This window comes from Ovis aries, chromosome 11, assembly GCF_016772045.2.
Source record: "Ovis aries strain OAR_USU_Benz2616 breed Rambouillet chromosome 11, ARS-UI_Ramb_v3.0, whole genome shotgun sequence".
Taxonomy (NCBI): Eukaryota; Metazoa; Chordata; class Mammalia; order Artiodactyla; family Bovidae; genus Ovis; species Ovis aries.
The window spans coordinates 2,292,372-2,314,099 of record NC_056064.1 but is presented as its reverse complement, the minus strand read 5'-3'; positions in this window follow the sequence as shown (position 1 = coordinate 2,314,099).

The window sequence follows — 21,728 nt, the reverse complement described above, 5'->3', positions numbered from 1 at the left end:
ATCTGAGAATTAAAAACTCCAGAAAAACCAGGTCATAGGTGGAACTCCACAATACTGTGAGATTTACCTCTCGGAGCTTGATCAGGTGCCACAATAAATAGAGGAAAATCCCTTTGTGCTTCGAACACAGAGAGAGGAAAATTAATTATTTTAAGCATTAGATTAAAGTGCTTTTTCTTCTTAACAAGATGTGACCTCAAGGGAAGCTAGGTAACTATATTATATAGGTAGCTATATTAACTTGTTGGAGTATCATCAGAGCCTAACTAACACAAGGGAAGAAAAATACTCAACTCCAGCTGATTCTAGTTTTTATTTTATTATTATTATTATTTTTAATGTGGGAGCAGGAAAATACTAAACTCAAGTGCAATGTATCAATCCTGTTCCCCAAAAGAATGAAGGAAAAAACAGAAACACTTGCATAGATCAAGTCCAGAGGCTCAGGCTCACCAGAAGACTGAGATCCAATGATATAACTGTAAAATGATTGTTCTTCCCCTACTACTCAGAGGATTACTAAAGAACAACTATAGCAGTTCCTTTCATCCAATATATCATGTCTGACCATCAACAGATATTTACAAAAAGAAAAAAAAAAAAAGAAAAATTGAAGAGACAGAGAAAACATTGGAATGAAACATAGCAGGAATGTTAGAATTTTAGAAATGTAAAACATGATTAATATGCTAAGATCTTGAATGGATAAAGTAGACATCATGTACAAACATATGTAAAATATATGCAGAGAAATGCAAAATCCAAGGAAAGAGTAAAAATAAATGCTAGAAATCTAGAAATTAAAAAAAAAAAAACACTAACAGAAATTATCAATACCCTTGAAAGACTTACTAGCAGACTGAAAAAAGCTAAGGAAAGGCTCTGAGCATGAGGAAATTTTAATAGAAATATTAAAAACTGAAAAGCAAAGATTAAAAAAGGCAGCAAATTAAAAACAAATCAAATATAATATCCAAGGACTCTCAGACATCTAAAGGTATAATATATACAATATAGTGAGACTATTAGAAGAAGACAAAAGAGCAGCAGAAATATTTGAAAAATTAGTGAGAATTTCACCCAAATTTATTTTAGACACTAAATAACAGATTGAGAAAGCTCAGAGACTACCAAGTAACATAAGCCCATAAAAGCTACACCTGAACTTACCATTTTCAAACTTCAGAAAACCAAAGATTAAAAAAAAAAAATCCTGGAAAAGCCACGAGAAGAAAACACAGAAATAAGAATTGTTTCTGACTTCCATAAATCATGCAAGTAAGAGCAGAGAGGAGTGAAATATTTAAGTTGTTAAGAGAGAAAAAAAAAAAAAGAAGAAGAAAGAAAAGAAAAAATACACTAACCTAGAATTCTATGCCCTGTGAAGCTATCCTTTAAAATCAAAGTGGAAAGTAAAGATTTCCTCTCACAAAACCTGAGAGAATTTGTTGCCAGTAAGCATGCCCTCTTAGAAATTTAAAAGAATTTCTTTAGAGAAAAAAGTGTGTAAGTCAAAAATCAGATCTTATGTAAAGAAATGAAGTGATGCCCAATTAAAAAACACATTGTGATGCCACTATGCACCTATTAGAATAACTAAAATTAAAAAGAATTACAAGGACATGGAGCAACTAAAACCCTGACTCTGCTATAAAAGTATTGTAAATTGGTATAATCAGCTTATAAAATGTTTTGCAATTTCTTCACAATTTATACAAGCATTTAACATATCCATCCATTCCACTACTGTTTTTAAACAATATAAATGAAAACAAATATTTGTACAACAATTTGTAAATAGACAAAAATACAAGCAATTTAAATGACCCACCGCTGGGCATACACACAGAGGAAACCAGAATTGAAAAAGACATGTGTACCCCAATGTTCATCACAGCACTGTTTATAGTAGCCAGGACATGGAAGTAACAACCTAAATGTCCATAAGCAGATGAGTGGATAAGAAAGCTGCAGTACATATACACAATGGTGTATCACTCAGCCATTAAAAAGAATACATTTGAATCAGTTCTAATGAGGTGGATGAAACTGGAGCTGATTACACATTGTGAAGTAAGCCAGAAAGAAAACACCAAAACAGTATACTAATGCATATATATGGAATTTAGAAAGATGGTAAGGATAACCCTGTATGCGAGACAGCAAAAGAGACACAAATGTATAGAACAGTCTTTTGGACTCTGTGGGAGAGGGAGTGGGTGGGATGATTAGGGAGGATGGCATTGAAACATGTACAATATAATATATGAAATAAATCACCAGTACAGGTTCGATTCATGATACTGGATGCTTGGGGGTGGTGCACTGGGATGACCCAGAGGGATGGTACAGGGAGGGAGGAGGGAGGGGGGTTTAGGATGGGGAACATGTGTATACCAGTGGTGGATAAATGTTGCTGTATGGCAAAACCAATACAATATTGCAAAGTAATTAACCTTCAATTAAAATAGATAAATTTATTTTTAAAATGCAATAAAATAAAAATATGTAGTTAATGTACATCAATCATAACTGAATCAAGCTGTTTAAAACTAAGACTAAAAGTCATTGGAAAAGAAAAGAAATATGACTGATCCAATAGAAATTTGAAAAGAAATAAAAGGAAGAAAATAAAAAGTACAGTAAGTATAAAGTAAAACAGGATTCACATTAATACAGTTGCATTAGCAATCTTAGTAAATGTAAATGGTTTATATTCACTAGTTAGAGAACAGACTCTCATTTAGGAAAACAAGTATGCTAAATTTTGTCATCTAAAATACACTTAAACTAAAATGTTAGAGAAAAATAGAAAGTAACAGATCTGAACAAAATGATAATAGCCTTTAAATATTAATATCAATATCGATAACAACCAAAATTTAGTCTAGAAGTGTTAATAAATGGTACAATAATGTTCATGGTAAAAATAATAATAGAAATTTTTAAACCTAAGAAAGTCATTAGCAATATAAAACAAAGGTATAACAATTCCACATATTTTTGTATATGACATTATCCTAAGTAAAAGTTAAAATAGGCTTAAAATATATAACATCATACCTATCAGAATTACTAGAAAATTCCAAAATTTTATCCCTATGTTTTATTGCCAATCAGATTTGCTGAATTTAGTGTCCAACATCATACAATTTTTATTTTAAATCACCCTAATGATTCTCAAGCACAGAGATGTTAAATAACCTGATGTATTGAGATGGGCCATTCTCTGAACTAATTATGTTTCAGGGTAGAAGTACATAGAATCTATGAAGCAGTGCTTTTCTGACTTGAGCATATACCAGAATTATCATAATAGATTATTAAAACACAAATTAAAACTCATCCATAAGGTCTTTGACTAAGTAAATCTGAGCTGAGTCCTGATAATTTGTATTTCTAATAACTTTTGAGGGGAATGTTTGAAAGACCAAGGATCATACTTCTATAACCACTGATATAAAGAGACGTCAAGTTCATGGTACTATTTAGTGTAGTGTCATTCCCTCCAACTGGCACTGCAGGGCTCTAATATGTAAAGATAAAGTGCTTAGGAAAGACTTTTAAAAATGAAATTTGTATTTTTTAAGAGACTGTCAACTTCCTTTTATTTCTATCTTCAATTGATATTACTCTTGGAGTCACTATTGATGTATAACTCTCACTCACATCTAATTACATTCCAAATTCTATTAATTATACTTATATGTTAATCTTTAATTCATATGGTCTTTTCAATTTTCATCTCACCTACTTCGACAGTATGTAAACCGTGAACCTCCAGATATTCAAGCTGGATTTAGAAAAGTTAGAGGAATCAGAGATCAAATTGCTAACATTTGCTGAATCATCAAAAAAGCAAGAGCGCTCCAGAAAACTGCTGCTGCTGCTAAGTTGCTTCAGTCATGTCTGACTCTGTGCGACCTCATAGATGGAAGCCCACCAGGCTCCCCTGTCCCTGGGATTCTCCAGGCAAGAACACTGGAGTGGGTTGCCATTTCCTTCTCCAGTGCATGAAAGTGAAAAGTGAAAGGGAAGTCGCTCAGTCGTGTCCGACTCTTTGCGACCCCATGGCTCCTCCGTCCATGGAATTTTCCAGGCAAGAGTACTGGAGTAGGGTGCCATCACCTTCTACTTTTGCTTTATTGACTAGGTCAAAGCCTTTGACTGTGTGGATCACAGCAAACTGTGAAAAATTCATAAAGAGAAGGGATTACCAGATCACCTCACCTGTCTCCTGAGAAATCTGTATGCAGGTCAAGAAGCAACAGTTAGAACTGGGTATGGAACAACAGACTGGTTCCAAATCAGGAAAGGACTATGTCAAGGCTATATAATGTCACCCTGCTTATTTAAATTTGACTAGATGAACCTTTGTTGGTAAAGTAATGTCTCCACTTTTTAATATGCTGCCTAAATTGGTTTTTCCAGTGGTCATGTTTAGATGTGAGAGTTGGACTGTGAAGAAGGCTGAGTGCTGAAGAATTGATGCTTTTGAAATGTGGTGTTGAAGAAGACTCTTGAGAGTCCCTTGAACTGCAAAGAGATCCAAACAGTCCATCCTAAGTGAAATCAGTCCTGAATATTCATTGGAAGGGCTGATACTGAAGCTGAAACTCCAATACTTTGGCCACCTGATGCGAAGAGCTGACTCGTTTGAAAAGACCCTGATGCTGGGAAAGATTGAAGGCGAGAGGAGAAGGGGATGACAGGGAATGAGATGGTTCGATGGCATCACCGATGAGATGGACATGAGTTTGAGTAAGCTCCAGAAGTTGGTGATGGACAGGAAGACAGCGTGCTGCAGTCCATGGTGTAGCAAAGAGTCAGACACAACTGAGTGACTGAAGTGAACTAGACTGAATATTTTCTGACTGATCTCCCATCTCCACTTTCTTCTGAATTTTATACAATCCATTTTGTAAACCTTATGTGATATTTTTGAAGCGATATTTGGGTTATTTAACCTCTTTCTTCAAAAAAATTTTTTTTTTCTTTCTTTCTGTGCAGTTCGGTATCTCATTTGCAACATACAATATATATGAAAAGCCTTATTATGACCTTAACTCATTTACTTAATAAATATTCATTAGCTTTCAAGTACATGCAATGCTCTGTGATCAGTTCTGGTGATATCAAAACTGATCTTTCCCTCATTAAGACAGAATCTACTAGGGAAAAAAAAAAAAACCAGACATAGGACAGATGATCACAAGTGGAAGAGTAGCTAACTATGAGCACTGAACATTTACTTTCCTTCTGAGTGCTGGCTCACTTCAGTCATGTCTGACTCTTTGCTCTCCTGTAGAGTGTAGCCTGCAGGCTCCTCTGTCCATGAGATTCCCCAGCCTAGAGTACTGGAGTGGGTTGCTATACCCTCCTCCAGGGTATTTTCTTGACCCAGGAATTGAACCCACGTCTCATCTCCTGCATTGGCAGGCAGGTTCTTTATGAGGTTTAATTTCCTTTAATGTTATGGACTAAATTTCCTATAGACACAAAGTTTTTCCTATATGGTTACATATTTCATATGTCACAGTATAATATTTTTCTTCCCCTGAAAAAATGTTGTTTCTTATCTTTTTACTTTTACCACCATTTGTAATGTTTTTTTCTACCTCTCCTATTTGGGAACCCACTCACTTTTTAAGATCTAACTGAAAAGTCTTTCTTATCCCACAAGTCAGGATTGATTGCTCCATCTTCTGCACTCCTACAGCATATCGAATTTCAATTTGTACAGTGACTTACTTATCAGTCAATCCCACTAGATGCATCCTATGGGAGGGCAGAAGTTTTACTCATCCTAGACAGCACAGCATTTTGTGCAGAGCATAAATTTAAATTGTGCTTGTTAAATAAAAGAAAAATGTAATTTAAACTTTTTTGCCTTCCACACAAAATAGCAATTGGCAATTGCACTTCTTTTTTTTTTTTTTCTTTTTCCTTTTTAAACTACTGCTATAGAGGCTTTTAAATCCATTGCTATAGAATCTTGCCAATAAAGGGAAATTATTCTTTAAATTCACAACACAAATTAAAGAACTAGGATTTCAAAAATACACTTTCTTAATTATTCATTAGTCAAAATCACAAACAATATCTATTTATAATTCTTAGGGGCGATTTTATGCATAACACTTTTATGAAATTGAATTACATTTAAATTTATTTATTAATAGATTCTGCAAATGAACTGATTTTCATTTTTCTGCAGTACTTCAGTCATGCAGGTCTAATATTTCAGCATCTTAACCAATAATTTAATATTATGTTTTTTTTGCAAAAAACAAAACGCAAAATCTTGGTCTAATTTCTGTAGTCAAAATCAATGGAGAGCAACTTCAAATTGTGAGGAAGAACAACATAAAAAGACTGATGAGTTCACAAAATGATGAGGAATTAGCTAAACCTTCAGCTTAGTCTATGTTTTATTAAAGAAAATAATGCAACTTGAAAATCTATTAGGGTACTGGACACATTAATTTCAGGGCTGAACATAACCATGGCCATTTTAAGTAAAATGGTTTTACTTGTTACCTTCATGTATTAAAATGCAGCTAGGCAGGTGAGGGCAAATTGTTTATCCATTATTATGGAGCAACATACTCTAAATAGATTAAAAAAAATTAACTGATCCAGAGTTTAAAATTTAAAGAAGTGAAAGATAACCTGAAATAGCTTCAAAATACAGAATATGGTTGACAAATGGGAAGCAGTTCACCCACATTAATTGTAAAACATAAGCATGAAAATCAGTCCTGCTACTGAATTCCTAAAGCTTAATGACATTCCAATAGTAATGTGCATTTTTTAAAGTTCGGTTTGTTAACATATAGTTTATATGTGTTAAAATCCACACTTCTCAGGTGTACAATTATATGAATCTTAACAGATGTATACATATAATCATTTCAACAGCACCACAATTAGGGTAGGATGTTTCTGTTATCCATAGAAAGCTTTACTGCTTGAGGCGTCACTGTTTAAAAAAATTTATTAATGACTGCTCAGTCAGTTGGTTATAACTAACTTTTTTCAGCTGTATGGACTGTAGCCTTCCAGGCTCCTCTGGCCATGGAATTTTTCAGGCAGGAGTACTGGAGTGGATAGCCATACCCTACTGCAGGGAATCTTCCATGCCCATGGATCAAACCCACTTATCTTTCATTTCCTACACTGACAAGTGGATTCTTTACAATATTTTATTTTAAATGTTGCATTAATTTTAGATGTATAGCAAGGAGAATCCAGAGAAGGCGATGGCACTCCACTCCAGTACTCTTGCCTGGAAAATCCCATGGACAGAGGAGCCTGGTAGGCTGCAGTCCATGGGGTTGCTATGAGTCAGACACGACTGAAGTGCCATAGCAGCAGCAGCAAGGAGAATCAGTTACGTATATAAATATATACAGTCTTTCTTTTTCTTATTTTTTTAAGATTATCTTCCCATATAGACAATTACAGAGTATTGACTAGAGTTCTCTGTGCTATACAGCAAGTTCTTAGAAGTTACCCATTTTATATATAGTTATTTTATTTGTTCAGTCACACAGTTATGTCCAACTCTTTGATAACCCCATGGACTGCAGAATGCCAGGCTTCCTTGTCTTTCACTGTCTCCCAGATCTTGCTCAAACTCATGTCCATTGAGTCAATGATGCCATCCAACCATCTCGTTCTCTCTCACCCTCTTCTCATCATGATCTCAATCTATCTCAGATTCAAAGTATTTTCCAATGAGTCAGCTCTTCCCATTAGATGACCAAAGTATTGGAGCTTCAGCTTCAGCATCAGTTCTTCCAATGAATATTCAGGATTGATTTCCTTTAGGGCTGACTGTTTTTATGTCCTTGCTGTCCAACGGACTCTTCAGAGACTTCTCCAGCACCATGATGCAAAAGAATAAATTTTTTGCCACTCAGCCTTCTTTACAGTCCAACTCTCACATCCATGTATGACTACTGGAAAAACCAAAGTCTTGACTGTACAGACCTTTGTCAGCCAAGTGATGCCTCTGTTTTTTCATATGCTGTCTATGTTTGCATTGCTTTTCTTCCAAAGAGCAAGTGTCTTTTAATTTCACTGCTACAGTCAGTGTCCACAGTGATTTTGGAGCTCAAGAAAATAAAGTTTGCCACTTTTTCCATTTTTTCCCCATCTATTTGCTATGAAGTGATGGAACTGGATTCCATGATCTTAGTTATTTGAATGTTGATTTTTAAGCTAGCTTTTTCATTCTTCTCTTTCACTTTCATAAAAAGCCTCTTTTGTTCCTCTCCACTTTGTTCCATAAAGGTGTTGTCATCTTCATATCTGAAATTATTGATATTTCTCTCAGCAATCTTGATTCTAGCTTGTGATTTATCCAGTCTGGAATTTTGCATGATATACTCTGCAACAGTATAAAGAAGCAGGGTGACAATGCATAGCCTTTCTGTATTCCTTTCCTAATTTTGAACCAATTTGTTTTTCCATGTCAAGTTCTAACTGGTGCTTCTTGCCCTGCATACTGGTTTCTCAGAAGGCAAGTAAAGTGGTCTGGTATTCCCATGTCTTTAAGAATTTTCCATAGTTTGTTGTGATCCACATAATCAAAGGCTTTATTTAGTGTAATCAATGAAGCAGATGTAGATAATTTTCTGGAATTCGCTTGCCTTTTCTATGATCCTTTGGATGTTGGCAATTTGATATCTGGTTATTCTACCTTTACTAAATCCAGCTTATACATCTGGAAGTTCTCAGTTCATATACTGTTGAAGCCTATCTTGAGGGATTTGGAGAATTACCTTGCTAGCATGTGAAATGAACACATTATGTAGTAGTGTGTATGAAAGTGAAATTACTAGTCACTCAGTCATGTCCAATTCTTTGCCATCTCATGGACTGTAGTGCACCTCTGTCCATGGAATTCTCCAAGCAAGAATACTGGAGTGAGTAGCTATTCCCTTCTTCAGGAAGTCTTCCCAACCCAGAGACTGAACTCAGGTCTCCTGCGTCTCAGGAAGACTCTTTACTATCTGAGCCATCAGAGAAGTTCAGCAGTGTGTATGTGTCAACCAAAAATCTGAATCTTCTGACTGGTCTTGTTTTGTCACTCAACTTATCTCAGATTGGATGACCTCAAGTTTGTTTTCTATATCTTTGATTCTACTTCTGTTTTGTAAATGTTTGTTTATACTTTTTTTTTTTTTAGATTCCACATATCATATGCTACCTTTCTCTCTGTTGTCTGACTTACTTCAGTCAGTGTGATGATCTCTAGACCCATTCATGTTGCTGAAAATGCATTATTTTGTTCTTTTTTATGGCTGAGTAGTAGCTCATTTGGAGAAGGCAATGGCACCCCACTCCAATACTCTTGTCTGGAAAATCCCATGGATGAAGGAGCCTGGTAGGCTGCAGTCCATGGGGTCGCTGAGAGTTAGACATGACTCAGTGATTTCACTTTCGCTTTTCACTTTCACGTATTGGAGAAGGAAATGGCAACCCACTCCAGTGTTCTTGCCTGGAGAATCCCAGGGATGGCAGACTCTGGTGGGCTGCCGTCTATAGGGTCGCATAGAGTCAGACATGACTGAAGCGACTTACCAGCAGCAGCAGCAGCAGCTCATTGCATAGATATACTACATCTTCTTCATATATTTCTCCATTGATGGATATTCAGGTTACTTCCATGTTTTGGGTATTGTAAATAGTGTTGCATTGAACATTAGCATGCATATATATTTTTGAATTATAATTTTCTCTGGGTATATGCCTAGGAGTGGGATTTCTAGGTCATATGGTAGTTCTAGTTTCATTTTTAAAGGAAATTCCATACTGTTCTCCATAGTGACTATACCAGTTTACCTTTTCCACAACAGTGTAGGATGATTCTTGTCTCTCCATCCCCTCTCCAGCATTAGTTGTAGATTTTTTAATGATGTTTATTCTGATTGTGAGATGATACCTCATTGTAGTTGTCACATACATTTCTGTAATAACTAGTGATTAGATTTAATGAAATGTAAATCAAAATTAAGACATATTCTTGAAGACTTTTCCATGAAGTCTGGCCAAAGAAGTCAGAGGCCCAAAAGTATCACTATGTGATTTCATTTACCTGTATTATATTTAAATATGTCTATATTATATTTGTTTGAATTTATTCTCAAATCTATCATGTTAGAAATCAGGATTATTATTTTTTTAATTCTTAGGGACATAGAGTGAGGCAATGTGATTTGGGTAGAGGTTACGGAATAGTGGTAATGATATTCTATTTTGGTAAGGATGCTGGTTACTCAGGTATATATAGTAATATGCAAACTTATTATTATGAGTATTGCTATTTGATTTTTTGTATATGTGTTATACTTTAATAACAAGTAAACCTCTGCCCCCTGGGGGACTGGTGAAGAAAAAGAAAAAAAGTCAAAAAATGCTGCAGTGTCTCTGAGAAAATGCCAAACTACCTGCAACATGCTAAAATTTTACACATGATCTGTTTCCCTTTGCTACTTTGCTCTCAATTATTATACATTCTTTTCCAGTTAGATTGACCTCTTTGCTGTTTCAAGCACACAGAGGGTATGTTTCTCTCCTGTTGACCTGAGACTAGCTGTCTTCTTTGGAACACTTTCTTTTTTTATTTTCCTCCAAGGACGAAGTGTCTTTTATTTTATTTTTTTAATTTTTATTTATTTATTTATTTTTATTTTTTTATTTTTTAAATTTTAAAATCTTTAATTCTTACATGCGTTCCCAAACATGAACCCCCCCTCCCACCTCCCTCCCCACAACATCTCTCTGGGTCATCCCCATGCACCAGCCCCAAGCATGCTGCACCCTGCGTCAGACATAGACTGGTGATTCAATTCTTACATGATAGTATACATGTTATAATTCCCATTCTCCCAAATCATCCCACCCTCTCCCTTTCCCTCTGAGTACACTTTCTAACTGTAATTGCCTCACATTTTTTCATGTCTTCATTCATACATAGAATCAATAAAGTCTATCTGACCTTTTTTTTTTCTTTTTTCTTTTTTTTTTGGTGGAGAAATACCTCTTCATGGTGAACATGAAAAAAGCTTTCAACTAAATTTAGGGTTTCAAATAATTTGTTAAAAATCACACATTAAGAGTTTCAATTTTTTTTTTTTTGTTAGTCACTGAGATATTGAGTAATCAGTTGTATTTAAAAATTTAGTTTCAGGGAGTCAATCAGACTCTACACATTTTGGAGTAGTGGGCCTATAGATACATTTAAATCTGGAAATCATGATGTAATTGAGAGGCAGAGAAAGAAAGAAGTTGGGTGTTCATTGAGAAGAGAAAAATAAATAAACACTAAGGCAAACCGACATCAAGAAGGAGAAAAAATCAGTTAAGGAGACTGAGAAGGATAAACTAGTGAGGTAGGAGGAAAATCAAACTGTTATGTCATTCTAGAAATGAGAGTGAGAAAATACATGCAGAAGAGAGTGATAAACTATATGCAATCCTGCTTAAAGTTAGTGTGACCATGTTAAGTTGTTATCCAAGTTAACACACTTTTGAGAGTAAGCATAATCCCCATGTTGCCCAACAGTTTTAAACAGAAAAGCAATTTTAAACAGAACTGTTTTAGAAAACGATGACTATGTGACATAAGGTAAGGACTGAGAATTGACCATTAGACTTAGCAATGTGAAGGCTATTGTATAAATTAAGATAAGAGCAATGTGAATTGGGAAAGTGTAGCTTGAATAATGCTCCCCCAAATTCATGTCCACTTGTAATCTCAGAATGTGACCTTATTTGTAAATAGTGTTTTTGTAAAGATATTAGTAAAGAATTAAGATCAAATCATACTGGATTAGCCTGGGCCTTAAATCCGATAAAAAGATGAAATGACATAGACAGACACAAAGGGAAGGTGATTATGTGAAAGAAGAGGCAGAAATAGAAGGTATGATGCTGCAAGCCAAGTAACGCCTACAGTTACCGGAACCTGAAAGAGGCAGGTAAATATTTTCTCCTAGCACCTGCAGAAGGAGTCTGGCCCTACTGGCACCTTTATATCAGATTTATAATTTCACTAACTGTGAAAGAACAAATCTCTGTTGTTTTAAGCCACTCATTGGTTTGAGATTTTGTTATCGCAGTCCTAGAAAATTATTACCAGAGGTAAATACTTAAAATCAATTTAAGAAATGTTAGAGATATTAGAGGTGGGTAGCATAGAAGAGTGGTCCAGTGCTCCAGAGTTCACCTTATAAACTCTCTGTGTTGATGGATAAGCTTTTTTTATTTTCTGACCTGTGGCAGAAAAAGTGTTTCTATAAAATAAAAATAAAATAAAATAAACTGCTCCACAAGTGAAATAAAGAACAGAAAATAAACAAAATATGAGCCCTATTTTCATTGTTATTTGACTAAACTGATATATAAAAATTATTCCACAAATTATTCTTAGACTTATTTCTAAATGCTTACTTTCATCATTATTTATCTCTTGACAGAATGATACTTGCAGTTCAGGGATTGGAAAGGGCCCATCAGCTACACAGTTAGAGTGTCAGTGGTACGTATAACTCTTTTAAGAAACTCTTGGAGAAAATCAAATATGACTCTGATAATCATTTCTCTATTGAAATATTATCTCTTTTTCTTATATTTTCTTAGAAACTCTGGGGACAATTATATAGGATATTAATATGTTTCATTTTATAGTTTTGGAAAGAGTATAACTTGTGAAAATAAAGCCACCTGTACCAAATGTTTGGGCTTCCCCTATGACTCAGCAGTAAAGAATCTGCCTGCATTGTAGGACATGCGGAAGACATGGGTTTGATCCCTGGGTCAGGAGGTTCTCCTGGAGAAGGCAATGGCAGCCCAGTTCATTATTCTTGCCTGGAGAAATCCACGGCAGAGTGTTTCAGGCTACAGTGCACAGTGTCGCAAAAAGGTGGACATGACTGAACATGCTCACACGAAATGTTCAGTGGCTACTATTGATCTTCTATCGGTGCTTTTGAACTGTGGTGTTGGAGAAGACTCTTGGAAGTTCCTTGGACTGCAAGGAGATCCATCCTGTCCATCCTAAAGGAAATCAGTCCTGAATATTGTTTGGAAGGACTGATGTTGAAGCTGAAACTCCAATATGTTGGCCACCTGATACAAAGAACCAACTCATTTGAAAAGACCCTGATGCTTAGAGTGATTGAAGATGGGAGGAGAAAAGGAGGACAGAAGATGAGATGGTTGGATGGCATCACTGACTCAATGGACATGAGTTTGAGTAAACTCCTGGAGTTGGTGATGGGCAGGGAGGCCTGATGTGCTGCAGTCCATGGGGTTGCAGAGTCAGACAGGACTGAGAGACTGAACTGAACTGAATTGATCAATCCTCTGCCGAGATACTCTTACATCCCTCTTGTTGATTGTTTGAACCCCACATACAGCTCTCATACAAATTTTCTTCTAAAATCCTGCCTGGCATCCTTTCCTTTTGAAAATATTCTTTGGCTACTGAAACTACTTTTGTTTACAAAAGGCCTGGGAGTTTACTTCATCAGAGCATGCAAGTGCATAAAGTATGAAAATCTATTTCTCTTTCTTGTCAGATCATTCCACAAAGTGAAGCTTATACTCCAGAGTACCCCTTGGGAACGGGCTGAGACTGAGACATTTTGAAAACTCACTCTAATTTGGTATCTTTCCCTTCTTGACCTATTTTCTCCACTAACTTTCTGTTTCTTAATGGAAGTGTTTCTACAGTAAACATTTGCATAGAAATTCTCACCTCATGGTCTGTGTCTGGGTAATCAGAAGGAAAACCAAATATAGTCATTTGCAATAAAGGAAACAATTCATGAAGTAGTGTTCTATTTCTGATGTATTTCATTTACTGGAATAAATTAGCTACTATGACGTGATTATAGGAGCTAATAGAGAAAAAGTTTCACCAAACCTTGATTTTTTTTTTCTGCAAAATTTGAAGTACATGGTAATGTAAGAGAAATTTTATTTATCAATAAGTTTTGAGAGTTTTATTCAAGATAAAATTTTTCTCTGGAACAAAGTTTAGTTTTGGTTTTAGAAGTATAACATGGACCATAATAAACATATTTTAATTCTTTGCTGGGCTATGGATATTTTCAGTTCAGTTCAGTTGCTCAGTCATGTCCGACTGTATGCAACGCCATGAATTGCAGCACTCCAGGCCTCAATGTCCATCACCAACCCCCGGAGTTCACCCAAACTCATATCCGTTGAGTCAGTGATGCCATCCTGCCATTTCATCCTCTGTTGTTCCCTTTTCCTCCTGACCCCAATCCCTCACAGCATCAGAGCCTTTTACAATGAGTCAACTCTTCACATGGGGTGGCCAAAGTTTTGGAGTTTCAGCTTTACTGGAGTTTCAGTGAAACTCCAGTGAACACCCAGATGAACACCCAGAACTGATCTCCTTTAGGATGGACTGGTTGGATCTCCTTGCAGTCCAAGGGACTCCCAAGAGTCTTCTCCAACACAACAGTTCAAAAACATCAATTCCTCAGCATTAAGCTTTCTTCACAGTCCAACTCTCACATCCATACATGACCACTGGAAAACCATAGCCTTGACTAGACGGACCTTGGTTAGCAAAGTAATGTCTCTGCTTTTGAATATGCTATCTAGGTTGGTCATAACTTTCCTTCCAAGGAGTAAGTGTCTTTTAATTTCATGGCTGCAATCACAATCTGCAGTGATTTTGGAGCCCCCCAAAATAAAGTCTGACAATGTTTTAACTGTTTCCCCATCTGTTCCCCCTGAAGTGATTGGAACAGATGCCATAATCTTAGTTTTCTGAATCTTGAGGTTTAAGCCAACATTTTCACTCTCCTCTTTCACTTTAATCAAGAGGCTTTTTCGTTCCTCTTCACTTTCTGCCATAAAGGTGATGTAATCTGCATATCTGAGGTTATTGATATTTCTCCCGGCAATCTTGATTCCAGCCTTTACTTCTTCCAGCTCAGCGTTTCTCATGATGTATTCTGCATATAAGTTAAATTAACAGGGTGACAATATACAAGCTTGACATACTCCTTTTCCTATTTGGAAAAAGTCTGTTGTTCTATGTCCATTTCTAACTGTTGCTTCCTGACCTGCAGACAGATTTCTCAAGAGGCCGGTCAGGTTGTCTGGTATTCCTATCTCTTTTAGGATTTTCCACAGTTTATTGTGATCCACACAGTCAAAGGCTTTGGCATAGTCAATAAAGCAGAAATAGATGTTTTTCTGGAACTCTCTTGCTTTTTTGATGACCCAGCGGATGTTGGTAATTTAATCTCTGGTTCCTCTGTTTTTTTCTAAAACCAGCTTGAACATCTGGAAGTTCATGGTTCATGCATTGCTGAAGCCTGGCTTGGAAAATTTTAAGCATTACTTTACTAACGTGTGAGATGAGTGCGATTGTGCAGAAGTTTGAACATTCTTTGGCATTACTTTTCTTTGGGATTGGAATGAAAACTGACCTTTTCCAGTCTTGTGGTCACTGCTGACTTTTCCAAATTTGCTGGCGAATTGAGTGCAGCACTTTCACAGCATCATCTTTCAGGATTTGAAACAGCTCAACTGGAATTCCATCACCTCCACTAGCTTTGTTCATAGTGAAGCTTTCAAAGGCCCACTTGACTTCACATTCCAGGATGTCTGGCTCCAGGTGAGTGATCACACTATTGTGATTATCTGTGTCTTGAAGCTTTTTTTTTTATATAGTTCTTCTGTATATTCTTGCCACCTCTTCTTAATATCTTGTGCTTCTGTTAAGTCCCTACCATTTCTGTCCTTTATTGAGTCCATCTTTGCATGAAATGTTCCCTTGGTATCTCTAATTTTCTTGAAGAGATCTCTAGTCTTTCCCATTCTGTTGTTTTCCTCTGTTTCTTAGCTTTGATCACTGAGGAAGGCTTTCTTATTTCACCTTGCTATTCTTTGGAACTCTGCATTCAGATGCTTATATCTTTCCTTTTCTCCTTTGCTTTTTACTTCTTTTCACTATTTTGTATAGTTAATATAACTTGTAAAGCTTTTTTATATAGTTAATATAATTTTATATATTATATATAATATATAATTTATGTAATATAAAATGCATATTTTAGTTGGTTATTTTTCCCTTAGCTAGCGAAGTCACCTCACTCCCATATGCTTGCCTGGAAACTCCCATGGATGGAGGAGTCTGGTGCACTGCAGTCCATGGAATCGCTAAGAGTCTGGCACGACTGAGCGACTTCACTTTCACTTTTCACTTTCATGCATTGGAGAAGGAAATGGCAACCTGCTCCAGTGTTCTTGCCTGGAGAATCCCAGGGACGGCGGAGCCTCGGGGACTGCCGTCTATGGGGTCACACAGAGTCAGTCACGACTGAGGCAACTTAGCAGCAGCAACAGTAGCAGCATTTTATAGATATTTGCATTTCATAATAATAATACATAAATTATTCATAAACAATAAATTAAGTTTAAAATATGTCATATGAATAATCAAATAAAGCTTAAAGAAACCATTTATATGTCTGTTTGGAGAAGGGTCAATAATTATAAAGAATTATTTCCTTTAAACTTTTACAATCAGAGTAGATTCCAGCAGAGAATTGAACAAAACTGAATATAACTTATTTGGTATACAAGTAATTGTACTTTTATAAAGAAGCTTAAGGTTCAAAACTCTAAATGTATTACAATTTTTTTCACTTAATATAGCCTTTATAATATGAATTGCATCTGCCTCATTCTTAGATATGATTATTTTATAGCAAATATATACATTACTTCATAACTGGCTAATCAAAAACTATACAATTGTAAAAAAAATAAATAAATATTAGCTAGAATGATTGGGATCTTCTATGTTGATATTGTCTTCCATCATAAATAAAGACGTTTGTAGATACACCCATATCCATAAGATGTCATTAGAAGCATTTTTTAAAGGAAAATATATGTTACAGTTGGTGAAAGTGCTATTGCCATGTTATAATACATTCTGAAATCCATCCCCACTACTTTCTGTGAGTGCTCTGCCAGTTTTCCCCATGCGTTGGCACCTATCACATACTTTTGGGTAAAAAACCATCTACTAGGCCCAAAGCTCAACCAAAGAAAAAATAACTAGGTTTCTGTCAGATGTGTTTTTGGCTTATTATGATAGTTTTTGGAAAATAATTACTTAATGTTCATCTTTTTCTTACTGTGAAACAAGTTTGAATGACAAACTGAAGGTGTCTTGCAAAGAAAAGACAAAAAAGGCCTCTGATACGAATAATCTGAGTATATTTTGCTTCTCTGTATAACTTTTGTGTGAGAAATGTTCATGAGTCTCCAACTATAATAGGTTTGTGATGGCACGACAGGGCTGGATGGGAACTCCAAAGTTCCCATTCCTTTAGGTCACGAAGATTCTGAAAGCAATCACAGCTCCTAGGCCTTTCAGGCTATAGAAACTCAAACGAAAAGAGAAAGCATTTTTGTAAGTCAACGTAAAATTCATTGACATAATGTTAGTAAAGGTAACAATTTTTAAAGAAGGAGCAATATTTTGTATAAAAGGTTTTGACTGATGAGTAGCTTATGAAAATGTCAAGAATTTCAGCAATAAATTATAGTCACAACCTGGGGGAAAATATGTTTTAACTTCTACTAACTCATCTTCATTTACTTTCAACCCTAACATGACCCAAAGAAGCCAACAGTTAATGAGAATATCAGTACTAAAGTCTAGAAGTCTGACACTTATGTATTCTGTAATAATCAGATTATTTTGGTATGTACTGAATGTAGCTACAAATGTTGTTAAATTGACACTAGCTTCAAAATTTGTGTGAAAACCTTGACAGAAGTTTCTAAAGGCAGAAAGATTATGATTGTTAAAACAATTTGAAGTTTGCAATGAAGTATGTTGTGTGGTTTATTTGCCTACTTTGTCTATGTTTTACATTGAAACAATTATGCACATTAGAAGAATCAAGCTCTTCATGGTCACTTTATATTCCTTTTTTGATAAGATAATAATCAGCATAATAGACAGAAATGGCCTTCTACCTAGCCTAAGTAACATACTTGTTACCAATCTCAGTGAGTTTTAATAACCCTTTTGTCCCTTCTAACTGTATTTGATAACTCTGGCAACTGGAACATGTGCAAATGAGTATTAGTGAGTATCAGTATACTGATAAGCCTGTAAATCTGAGATCAGTGACCAGACAGCTGTAGACATTTTAACAGAATTGAGTTCAAGACATCTCTGAATTTATTTTATTATCTATACAATTTTGATAATAAATTTGGACTGAGAACCAATATTACAAGTATTTTTCTAGTACTGTGAAGTCATAGTTATTTATTGAATAGCTAACATTACATGTGGAAAAAAGTTATTTCTATCTGAACGAGGAAGCATAATGCTTCCATTACAGGAAGTGAGAAAAAATGTGGCTATCTTCTCCCTGTCTAAAAAAGAAGAAAATATATTTTAATGTTGAGAAATATATAAATCAATTTTCTAAAGACCAAATTTCACTTGAGCAAATAATTCCAGAGAGGAATATCAAAACTGAAAGCCTGTACTGCCCTAATTATGAATATCTTGTTTAAAATGGTAGTGGCGGTGATGGAGGGAGTAATTGATTAGAGAGTCTCTTAGAAAACAAAGGGGTGAGTTGTTTCAGTTGGGTCTATTGGCTGAAAATGTGTAATTGCATTGCTTACTTAATTGCCACAGAGGAGAAAGTGTTTTGCCAGTCTGAATATTCTTAAAAAAAAAAAAATAAGAACTATCTCTTGTTAGTTCAGAAAAATAGCTCCTTTTAAATTTGTTTTTGAAAGTCCTAGCAAGGGTATTCATTTTCCTAGATTCAACCAACTATCTTTGATGTCTTTATTTTAATACTGATAGAAAAGAGTCAAGGCCCAATAGCAGGTCCAATATAAGTTTTAAAACACTGAATAAAAGTATAAGCTATAAACAATGGAATTTAGTGCCTCAGCAGTTAAAAATAAAAAATACACCAGATCAGGCTTTTGAATGGAGATGAGATTTCCACATCTATCACACTATCAATCTTTCATTTATGTTGCATTCTATTGTTTAGTCGCTAAGTCGTGCCCAACTATTTTGTGACCCCTGCTTGCCAGGATCCTCTGTCCATGGCTTTCCTAGGCAAGAATATTTGAGTGAGTTGCTATTTCATTTTCCAGAGAATCTTCCCAACCCAGGGTTTGAACTCACATATCTTGCATTGGCAGATGGATTCTTTACCACTGAGCCACCAGGGAAGCCAATGTAGCATTAGATTGTCTTGATTTGTGCCATCAATCATTTCCCCTCCTTATACTAGGCTTTGTGATTTCAACTTGACAAAATACAAAAATGGAAGTTGTAATATTAAAATTAATTTGAATAATGGTAATTTGAAAAAGCCCTCTGATGATATAAATAAAAAGTTTTAGTGGTCTAGATAGAATATCAAACCAGTCACAACACTCCCTTTAGCTAAAGACCAATTCCGAATGAGACCCTGAATCTCTTCAATTCTTTGAGGGGTGAATGAAGTGATAAAGCTGCAGGAAAAGTTTGAAGTCAGTAAAAGTTGGTTCATGAGGTTTAAGAAAAAGAAGCCACTGCACAACATAAAATTGCCAAGTGAAACTGCAAGCATTGATGTAAAAGCTGAAGCAAGTTATACAAAAATTACAGCTGATATCATTATTGAATGTGGTTGCAATAAACAACAGGCTTTCAGTGTAGAAGAAAGAGTCTTGTATTTGAAGATGTCATTTAGAACTACCATAGCTGATGAGGAGAAGTCAATGCCTGGCTTGAGATTTAGGGGCTAATGTAGTTGATGATTTTATTTTATTTTATTTATTTTTTATTTTTATTTTTTTATTTTTTAAATTTTAAAATCTTTAATTCTTACATGCGTTCCCAAACATGAACCCCCCTCCCACCTCCCCTCCCCATAACATCTCTCTGGGTCATCCCCATACACCAGCCCCAAGCATGCTGTATCCTGCGTCAGACATAGACTGGCGATTCAATTCTTACATGATAGTATACATGTTAGAATGCCATTCTCCCAAATCATCCCACCCTCTCCCTCTCCCTCTGAGTCCAAAAGTCCGTTATACACATCTGTGTCTTTTTTCCTGTCTTGCATACAGGGTCGTCATTGCCATCTTCCTAAATTCCATATATATGTGTTAGTATACTGTATTGGTGTTTTTCTTTCTGGCTTACTTCACTCTGTATAATTGGCTCCAGTTGCATCCATCTCGTCAGAACTGATTCAAATGAATTCTTTTTTACGGCTGAGTAATACTCCATTGTGTATATGTACCACAGCTTTCTTATCCATTCATCTGCTGATGGACATCTAGGTTGTGTCCACGTCCTGGCTATTATAAACAGTGCTGCGATGAACATTGGGGTACATGTGTCTCTTTCCATTCTGGTTTCCTTGGTGTGTATGCCCAGCGGTGGGATTGCTGGGTCATAAGGTAGTTCTATTTGCAATTTTTTTAAGGAATCTCCACACTGTTCTCCAAAGTGGCTGTACTAGTTTGCGTTCCCACCAACAGTGTAGGAGGGTTCCCTTTTCTCCACACCCTCTCCAGCATTTATTGCTTGCAGATTTTTGGATCGCAGCCATTCTGACTGGTGTGAAGTGGTACCTCATTGTGGTTTTGATTTGCATTTCTCTAATAATGAGTGATGTTGAGCATCTTTTCATGTGTTTGTTAGCCATTCGTATGTCTTCTTTGGAGAAATGTCTATTTAGTTCTTTGGCCCATTTTTTGATTGGGTCATTTATTTTTCTGGAGTTGAGCTGCAGAAGTTGCTTGTATATTTTTGAGATTAGTTGTTTGTCAGTTGCTTCATTTGCTATTATTTTCTCCCATTCGGAAGGCTGTCTTTTCACCTTGCTTATATTTTCCTTTGTTGTGCAGAAGCTTTTAATTTTAATTAGATCCCATTTGTTTATTTTTGCTTGTATTTCCAGAATTCTGGGAGGTGGATCATAGAGGATCCTGCTGTGATTTATGTCTGAGAGTGTTTTGCCTATGTTCTCCTCTAGGAGTTTTATAGTTTCTGATCTTACATTTAGATCTTTACCATATTGAGTTTATTTTTGTGTGCAGTGTTAGAAAGTGATCTAGTTTCATTCTTTTACAAGTGGTTGACCAGTTTTCCCAGCACCACTTGTTAAAGAGATTGTCTTTACTCCATTGTATATTCTTGCCTCCTTTGTCAAAGAGAAGGTGTCCATATGTGTGTGGATTTATCTCTGGGCTTTCTATTTTGTTCCATTGATCTATAAGTCTGTCTTTGTGCCAGAACCATACTGTCTTGATGACTGTGGCTTTGTAGTAGAGCCTGAAGTCAGGCAAGTTGATTCCTCCTGTTCCATTCTTCTTTCTCAAGATTGCTTTGGCTATTCGAGGTTTTTTGTATTTCCATACAAATCTTGAAATTATTTGTTCTAGTTCTGTGAAAAATGTGGCTGGTAGCTTGATAGGGATTGCATTGAATTTGTAAATTGCTTTGGGTAGTATACTCATTTTCACTATATTGATTCTTCTGATCCATTAACATGGTATATTTCTCCATCTATTAGTGTCCTCTTTGATTTCTTTCATCAGTGTTTTATAGTTTTCTATATATAGGTCTTTAGTTTCTTTAGGTAGATATATTCCTAAGTATTTTATTCTTTCCG